Below are 10,542 nucleotides of genomic sequence, written 5' to 3' on the forward strand. Positions count from 1 at the left end.
AGGCAAATCAAAAAACAGGACAAGAAGGAAGGGGAAAATACCCAGGTAGGAAAATGCCCCCTCATCAGTTCCCTCAGCCAAAAGTTCCTTTATGCTAATCACACCTAGTTCCTTAATAAGTTAACCGTCTTCGCCAACAACGGGTATCCCCGATTGATCCACTTTGGTTACCAAAGGAAGGCCTTTCACGAACTTCTGGAGAATAGAATAATCTCCCTGAGCATCTTCATCCAAGTATGAAAGCTTAGTAATGTACTGGTCAGTACCATACTCAAAATGGTCACGGGACCAAAAGAACCTGAACTCATGCCTGCGAGTGGTGACAGGCTCCCCTATATCGTTAAGCACCGGACGACCATGGATATCTAAGGTCGGCACGCGAGCAAAAACACTGTCCCGAGCCTTTGGAGACTGTGGGCGGATAAGGAATAAGCGGGGCTTATAACCCTTCAAGGAATCCGAGTAAGATTTAAATATCTTCTTGGATTGCTTCATGGATACCCATCCGAAGCGGCCATCCCGCACCGTGCGCTGCACACTGAATATATAAAAGAACAAAGGGATCGTTGCCCTTATCTTCAGATGTGTGCAAACCAGCTCAAATGCTCGGATAAAGGAAATCGAGTTGGGGTGAAGCTGCCCGGGGGCTACCTCCAGATGATTAAGAACGCCCACCTGGAACTCGGTGAAAGGAACGCGAAATCCCATATCCCGGAAAACGACATCGTACATTGGAAGCAAATTGGGAGTGTACACGTCACAGATGCGATCCTCTTCTGTCGGGATAAGCACCGACCACCCTTCCCCTACCTCCGTGAAGATATCTAAATCAACTTCCACGAAATAACTCTCCACGTCGAGCGCTTCTTGGTGCACCCAGGTCAGCAGGGAATCGTTCGACCGAGCTGGAGGAGTAGAAGAGGACGAACCCGATACCGTCAGACGCTTTTCATCGACCATATTCACCTGAAACACAGGGGAGAACAGTGAATTCGACAATTCAATCAAATCCACCCTTCCACCATCGTCTAGAGTGCAAGGGCATACCGACGGCTCAGAGGCCAAATGATCTGCGTCCTTGCCCCATCTAGGATTACAGATTCCGAGCTAGAGGAGGTTCGCGCTCGAGGAAAGGGCAAAAATGCAGGTCACATCACAACAACCTACGTCCCTAGAGAAAATACTAAAACCACAATCAACGATGGACCAATACTCGTATACAACTATCTATAAAACAAAAAACTGATCTCAAACGGAGGATTCAACAATACGCAGTCGTGAATGATGGAGAAACCATCTATCTCCTCCACCCACCACCAACATCACCATATACTTTCGTCAAAGTCGTCCTAAAAATCTATCCTAGCCACATGCAAAAGATTCTAAACAACAATTGAAGCATAAAATACAGAAAATAGGAATCAAAAATAAACTTACAAGTACGATTCTGACGAAAAGGTTGAAGAATTAGAAGAAAACACCATAGTAAGGGCTCACGGTCAGCGGCAGAGGGAGAAGAACGAAGCAACAGAATTTGAAAAGTTTGGGGAAATGATGGATCCTTGTATTTATAGGCTACTAAAGACATCACATGCGCCGCACGTGCAACACTATGTAAAAGCATGGCCATCATTAACCCTAATTGCCTAGGTAATAGGGTAGTCATCATTTCGCATTAAATGTGACACGCCCCCCTACCAACTTTTGTGAAACGACACGCTTCCCTACTCCCGGCCTGACCCTTCTTCTCCCCGGGAACTTGAGACCTATCCTCCTCAGATGCCCAGGCTCGGGTCCCCTGGAGATTCCCCGGATTAACTTCCCTTAAGTCGTCACTCCCTCGACCGGAAGCAACAACTTGGGGGGCTCCTGTTCTGGACCAACCCAATCAGTATAATTGGACCAATCCAGCCTTCGGCCCAAGACACTTTAGACCACGCGTGACAAATTCCGCCCGGTCGCTCCGGGCAAACTCACAAGACAGCCAACCACGAGGGACCCTCGTGCATGGTAAACAACTAGTTCGCGTGTCACCTAAATATCCGCTCCAGAAGGAGGAGTCTAATCCGCATAAGAACATTCGATAAATAGCCCTCTCCATACAGAGGGCAATGTAATATTTTCCACCCCCAAATTTTTTCACTTTGTTGTACCTTATGGAATACAAACTTACTTTGGCATCGAAATACCTTGCAGGTACAATCCTTTTTTCCCATCAATCATCCTGAACATCAAGCCTTCATTGTTGCTGGCCATCTGATCCGCTCGATGAGATCACTTTTCAATCAAGCAAATAATATATCTATTGATATATTATTAGATTTAACCTAAAATTGCGAAAAAAAATTAAATCGTCGACAAATTATTTTATTAAAAATAAAATTATTTGAAGATTAAACTATAAATAGATTTCTTAAATATTATGAGTTCATAAAAATTTTAACGTGTATATTTTTTTAAGAAAGTAAAAATTACATAAATGAAATAAATATTTAACATATTAATTAATTTGATAAGATTTAATATAATTGATATATTATTTACATTGATCCTTATTATTACTCCTAATCATTTAACATATTCTCAAAAAAGTGTTTAGAAATCCATATGTAATAATTATTCAATAAAAATACTTAGTGCCCATTTGGTTCAATCAAGGGGAGGAGAGGAGAAGAGATGAGATGAGAGATTTTAATTACATATAGGATTAGTTCAAAATATGAAGGGGGAGGGGAAGAGACGAATTTTGTTTACAAATATGTCTGATTCATAGGGTAGAGTAGGTATTTTAAAACTAATTTACTTTTTTATCCTTATAATTTTATCATAAGAATCAAGATATTTATCGTTAATAAATTAAATACAAATTTATTGACAAATATAAATATTCAGTCAAAGAATATTCAAAAGATTTTATAAAAACGTAAGTTTTAAAAAGATTATTGAATACAATAAAATCTAATAAAAAATTTAAGAACAAATATATTACAATAATAAAAAAGTAACATAAAAATATAAAAATAAAATAAAAAAATTTAAACACATAATAATAATAATAATAATAATAATAATAATAATAATAATAATAATAATAATAATAATAATAATTTGAGAAGAGATATATTTACTCCAAGAGTAAGTTATTATAACTTACTCCACATCTTGACTGTTAACTCTTTTCAATCTAATGGTTATAAATAAAAAGTAATAGTTTTCTCTCTCACATTTAATTACTTATTATTTTTAACCATTAGATTGAAAAGAATTAATGGTCAAGATGTGGAGTAAGTTATAATAACTTACTCTTGGAGTAAATATTGGTTTTAAAAGAGATAAGAAGCCTTCTAAGCAATTTTGTATGTAGCGGCAATGTGAACAAGAGAATAATTCATTGGGTGAAATGGGAAACAGTTTGTAAACCTAAAGAGAAGGGGGGTTAGGTGTGAGGGTGTGGGGGAGGTAAACAAATCTCTTCTTCTTAAGTGGAAATGGAGGATTCTTAAGGAGGACAATGCAATTTAGAGCGATTTTTCGTCTTTGAGATATCATGAACCGAAACTAAAGGTGTTAGCTTATGGTGAGATTGCTACTAGTTCAAAGGACTTCATTTGGTGGAGGGATGTCATAAACAATGATGTGAAGGAGGACCATGGTGAGGAAGGATTTATGAGGTGTGTTCAAAGTATTATCAAAAAAGGCAACCTTGTTCCTTTTTGGTTTGGATTATGGATAGGAGACCAATTTTTGTGGTTTAAGTTTCCTGAATTATTTGACATTTCTATTAACAAATTATGTTCAGTGTCAGCTATTTTCTATTGGGAGAATGGTGAGGTTGTTTGGCAACCTTCTCGTAGCTTTGCTGCTAACTTTATGGAGAGGCTTTCCACTGCCGACAGCCTTATTCAAGAGCAGTGGCAGCAGCTTCTAGACCTGTTGTATTCGGCCAGACCCGTGTGGGAAGGTGTTGACGACTTCCAATGGAAGCAGAATCCAGACGGCTGCTTCTCGATGGCTAGCGCGACGCTGTTGCTGTCAGACAATAAAGAGGTGGCGTGGTTGCCCTCTAAGGTGGCCTTACTAAAAGTCCTTTGGAATTCGCTAGTACCGTTCAAATTTCAGATTTCCATGTGGAGGGTGTGCATCAATAGACTACCTCCAAAAGATTTATTGAGTAAAAGAATAGTTAATGATATTTCTTCAAACCTTCTTTGTGAGTTTTGCAGGATTCATTTGGAGACTTCTACCCAGTTGCTCTTTCTTTGTTATGTAGCGAAGGCTTTGTGAGGGTGGATTTATCTTTAGTTGGGGGATGATCTTCCTTTCACGTTAGAGGAGTTTTTGGATTTTGGTATCATTCAAGAGAAGGCGAAGAATGTGAAAACTAGGAAGAAAATAAATTCTATATGGATTGCTACTACTTGGAGTCTTTGGATCATGAGAAATGCCATGATTTTTAATAACGCCTCATAGTTTTGATAAGCTGTCTTTCAAATGTTATGTTTCTTTCTTGGAGTTGGTTAGCTAGCTTTAATCCGTTATTGTCATGTAGCTTTTTTGATTGGTATACATTACCTTTGGGTTGTTTCAATGCTTTATAGTTTGTCCGAGTTGTTGTAAGGGTTGCACCCCTAGTGCGAGTTCTTATAATCAATTGCTTATTAAAAAAAAAATTCTTTTCAATCTAATGGTTAAAAAAAATAAGTAATAGTTTTCTCTCTCCATATTTAATTACTTATTATTTTTAACCATTGGATTGAAAAGAATTAATGGTCAAGATGTGATAACTTACTCTTGGAGTAAATATATCCCTCCTCTAATAAGAAAAAATATAATAATAAAATATCCCTCCTCTTGGAGTAAAAATAGTAATAATAATAGTAATAATAATAATAATAATAATAATAATAATAAGACAAATATAAAAAATACAAGAAATATAAAAAGATAAAAGTTGTTCAAAATATAACTTTTAACATTTTAATAAGTTAAATTTATATTTAAATAGATAAATAAGAGTAACTATATAAATATAATTATAATTAAAATGTGTCATACCCCAAAATTTGCCCTCATATAATCACAAATGTCATTTTATTTCGATTAAGTGACATAGCATAGCTGGTAAGAATTTGTGGGTAAAAGATACAATAGCGCGGGGTCCCGTGTTCGAATCTCACTTCTAAAATTTCTTCCCTTTTATAAGTTTTTAATTTTACTTCTAACTTTATTCACATTTATTCAAAAATTTACAAAAAAATTGTTTTTTAATGTTTAAATATTATTTTTCGTTTTTACTATTTATTATTTATTAAAAAATATTTTTTTTTACTTTTTTCACATTTTATTCACAAAAATATCCAAAAAAATAAAATAAAATAATGAGCTAAATTCATAGAGTTTTATTTTTAATTTTCTAATGGCCCAATTAACATCATGAGGGTGTCCAAGATCGTGAAAGCTTTATTATGAGGAGAAATATCCAAGTTTAAAAAGATTGGGCATAAAATATTTTCCAATATTCATGTCACTTGGTAACCTGTAAAGCCCAAGCCTTGTGTTGCCCTAGTTTTGATCCTATATATTTGCATAAATCCTTGCGGCCAGGAGGGGGATTCTTTGGCAAAGAGGTTAGGGTCCCGAAGTTTCAAAAAGCCAAAGAATAGAAGCACAACCGAGTTCTCTATGCAGCACGTTTTAATCCATGCCAAACGTTCAATCTCATCCCTGAGATACTATGGAGTAAGTTTGGATCCAAGGCCACGGTTAAAACGCTTTGAATCGATCCATGCATGAACACCGGTTGCGTTTGATTTCTTGAACACGTATTCTTAATTTCACGAGGTTTTAATTGAAACTAACGTCACTAATAGCTTTCCATGATTCATTAGAGCAGCTTTGATGCATCACATGTGAGTTCTCACGCAGGAACAAAGAAGTGCCATTGTTAGGGCTTCGGATGTCTCTTTGATATATCTCGTGTTACAGGAACTTTCAGGCCAAACGGACATCACCACTAGGTTCGCAAGGTCCGAAATAGGGGGGTAGGGTCACGCTTTCGTATTTATTTCTCTTATTTTGCAGGTTGCCGAAACAGACTCGCCGGAGAAGAAGGTGGCTCGCGGCGGTCCACCGGCAGGAGACTCTTGGCTCGCTTGCGTGGCTTCATCTGGGCATGTGATTGGCCAGTCATAAAATCAACCCCTTCTCTCCAATTCTCATTGGTCTACGCAGAGGATAAGGGCCCCACTTCTGATTTCTTTGTTGACTTTGATTATTTCTATTCGTTTTATTATTTATTTAATGTTTTATGCTTCATTAACAGATTAAATATGCAGCAAGAATGGCAAGGGATATTAGTTGGTGACTGATGGTGCCTGGGTTCGACTCTCCCCAGGGCTTGTTATTTTTACAAGAATTTATTTTCAGATCCAACGCAACACATCCATGTGCGCCTACCATGCATCCTCTCAGCGTGCAGCCATGCGATCTCACCAAGGCCAGATCCAAGGGCACTTGAAGGCGCTGTCCACCATGCACCTGCAGGAACCATACCACACAGGACCCTAGAGCTAAGTTTTCTAAAAATCCTTTATTTCTTTTTTAATTACATAAACACTTTGTATATCTCTTTCTTTTTTTTATATATATTATAATTCTTTTTATCATATTATAATTTCATAACTAATTATTTTATTTAATCAAAAACCCGATTTTACTTTTAATATTAATATTAAAAATAATTGTTTTTTTAAATTAATATTTATTCTAGGTTTACAATTTAATCTTGGGTTCATTTAAATTATTTTATGTCTTAGATCTTGATCTTGATTTTAGCATGATAACTAATCATTGTCAATGATAGGTGTTATCCATTAACATCTTTAGCCTTACAAACCTTGTAGGTCACAATAAGTTTTCTTGAGTTAGGTTTAGGGGTATGGTTTGTGATCAAAGATCAAATGCATTACCCTTTTTCTGTCTTTTGAATTTTCAGGATTAATCAAGGTCCGTCCTCTTTTTCTTAAATTTAATTTTTATTAATTGTTACATTTGCCTTATAGGTTCAACTAGGGTTTACTTCATCTGTTAAAGAATTCCGCCTACACTCACCCCCATGTTTTTTCTGTTTAATTCTCAGATAATCAAAGTCGATTGGAGGTTCGAGGAATGTCAAGGCTCAAGATGAATTAAAATTAATTATTTTATTTTCTATTTTAATTCCCCATTCCCGCAGGTGTTTATTGTAATAGTGTAAGATTTTTATCTTTCCGCCTTTAATTTCCGTATGATTTTAACTGCGTGGTTAGTAAATTAGGGAGTGCAAGATTATCAATCAAACATTAGATCACTAACCATATAAGATTAAATATTCGAATTGAATCACGTGATTGGTGCACACACTCACCTTTAGGGTAACCTCTCTTGTTGCCTGTTGCCTTATAAACCTGTTGCCTCTAATTATGCTAAATAGTCAAAGTCCCTCGAGTCCGAGGATACCTAAAGCAAGGTTGCCTTAAAAAAATAAAAATCATCTAGTCCCTCGATGTTGCCTCGGAAAAATAAAGATGATTGTCCTATTGCTAAGGTATCCTCGCATGATGCCTAAAAAGATTAATGACTATTATATCCTTCCTTTAGACTACCTGCCCTCTTTATGGCAAGGGACAGTCTTATGGCGAACGATTACTCTCGATGACCCGCACATCCAATTGAAAGACTTCCTGCCTTCTCATGGCATGGTTAGATCCTTTCGCCTCGAAAAGCTAAAAGAACAAGTTTTCAAACTTAGGGTAGTTGCTACTAATTGCTTGCTCTAAAAATCAAAATGCTTTTCACACCTCCTTTTCAGAAACTTTCAAAAAGACTACGCTTATTTACAAGCTAAAGTTCTTCTTCAAAATCTTTTCTTATTCAAAATCTTTTCCAAACGCATTTCAAACAATTCAAAAGTAAGCTAAGCAATTAAGAGCCCATGGATAACCATGGATGCAAAGGGTGCCTTACACCTTCCCTTTGTATAACTTACCCCCGAACTCAAATCTTTTCAAAAGGTATTTTCCTGTTCTTTTAGCCTTTCCAATTGGATAAAATAAAAGTCGGTGGCGACTCATGCTTAACCGCGACATTTCAAAAAAGCCAGTTCACCGTATTACAAAATGGAACACCTCCAATCTCTTCCAAATCTTCCCAAATTTGAGGGAAACAAAAATGGTTCAAGAGGGATTTTAGTCTCATTCATCTACCTCATTTTCCCCTCTTAAAATTTGAACCAAATATATAAACTATTAAATATTCTCTCTTCTTCCCTTCCTCTCCATTTACCCCAAACAAAACCAACTTATCCTCCCTGTTAAAATTCAGCATATTGTTAAAGTTTTTAAACTCATAATAATTACTCAAATAAAAACATTTAAAATAATATTCTACCAAAGTCAATTTTTTAATTGAAAAAATTGTTATAAAATAATATTAGTCTACTAAAATCAACCCACGCATTGTGCGGGCTATATTCTAGTTAATATTAAATTTAGGCTCGACCTTGTGCAGGAACAACATGCTCTATAATATAGGGCTCCAAATTTTAGAGGACCCCAAAATTTTAGAAAGTCTAACTTTTTTTACATTAATATTAATAAATATAAAAAATTCAATAAATAAAAAAATATTATAGTAAAAATCCAATACAATAAAAAAAATGAGATTGATAAAAATTAAAATAATTAGAATTAATTTTTTTATAAATATATAATTATATTTTTATGTGTCATTTTTAATGATTACAATTGTTTTCTTTTTAAATTTAGTCCTATTTTTTAAAAATTTTTACGGAGCCTCCTGTTTCATTGGACCGACCCTAATTAAATTTAAGCAAGGTGTGTAACTATTCAAAATCAATCAAATATGAATTCTAGTACCATCGTTTCCGTCTTAATCAACAACAAGATTATTTGAAGAATCATAATATCATCTTTCTCTCTTGGAGATGATTGTCTTATGGATACATTAAGTTTAGATCTATTTATTATGAATTATTTAAACTTCCTTTATCTTATTCAAACATTTTTTAGTGTTTTCTAGTAATGGTTGCACCCCTAGTGCGAGCTTTATTAACAATCAATTGCTTATTAAAAAAACAAAACTTACACTTAATCTAAAATCGTTATCAAGGCAAAACTAAATAGCATACGATTCTAAGAAAACGACAAAAAACACCTAAACATGTCATCTTACGAAAATAAAATAGAGAGAGCACTACTACAAAAAAGCATTTAACATCGAACGCGAAAGGGATTTAACCTTGATTACAGAGGCGAGGTAACGAAGGGCGTCATGAAAATTTTCCACTTGACCTCTCGGCTATTGCAAAACCGAGAGGTAAAATATTCTTCGCTTGAGTTCAATCCCCATCTTCTTCATTTTTATTTTTTTTAGCACTGGATGATGCAAACCATATTTCGTCTCGAATATTTGGGAAATCGAGGTGATAGAGAAGTATTATTACCTCGGTTTAAAATAATAAGCAAGGGGAAAACATTATTATTTTTTCTATATTTTGGTTTGAACCTGTATTATAGAATCATTTTTTGACAATTTATAAAACATATACATTATTACAGAATCATATTTTGGCCATTTCTTAAACGATATTTTGTACTTTTTTTCAAGTTCTCAAACTGAATTGTTGTATACAAAATATTCATCAATTAATATTTCTTATTGTCATATTTATTTAGTATACAAATAATAAAATGTATATAAATTTAACTTGACACATTTCAAGCATTTGACACATTTTTCCCGTAAATGCATTTATGCAGTTATTGTTATACTTTTATATTACTAACATACATTTTTGTAACTTTTTTCCTTTAACTCTTTTTCCGAAGTTCAAATCAGTAAATTATATATAATTATAATAATAACTTTGTTTTGTGATAAAAAAAATAATATAAAATATTTATATATAATACAATTTTAATTCATACATTATTTATAAATTTTACAGTAACACTATTATACAAGTGATAGAAAATAATAATAACATGTTACCATAAATTTAAAATTTAATATCAATTGTTATATTTTAATATAATGTAATATTTTTTTATTTAAGATAACACCTTACCATAAATTTAAAATTTAATATCAATTATTATATTTTAATATAATATAATATTTTTTTATTTAAGATAATATATTATCTTTTTAAAAACTAATTGTAATAAACAAATTTAAAATTTAATAAAAATTCAATATATTGTACATATTATAATTAAAATGTAATAAAATTTTCTGAAAAATGTGTATCAATTAGACATAAATTCATAATAATAATTGTATAGTAAATAATATACAAAATAACACTACCAATTTACAATACATTCAAATTTAATATCTTTTTATACCATAATAATTTTATACAAAAAATTAATAATATTATTAATTATATTTTAAGGTAAGTTAGTTATTATTAACTAATTTATTGATAACTTATTGTTATTGTATTTGTGTCAATGTCACACTTTTCCCATATACGTCCCA

Source organism: Vicia villosa, unplaced genomic scaffold (assembly GCF_029867415.1).
Source record: "Vicia villosa cultivar HV-30 ecotype Madison, WI unplaced genomic scaffold, Vvil1.0 ctg.005104F_1_1, whole genome shotgun sequence".
In the NCBI taxonomy this organism is placed as follows: Eukaryota; Viridiplantae; Streptophyta; class Magnoliopsida; order Fabales; family Fabaceae; genus Vicia; species Vicia villosa.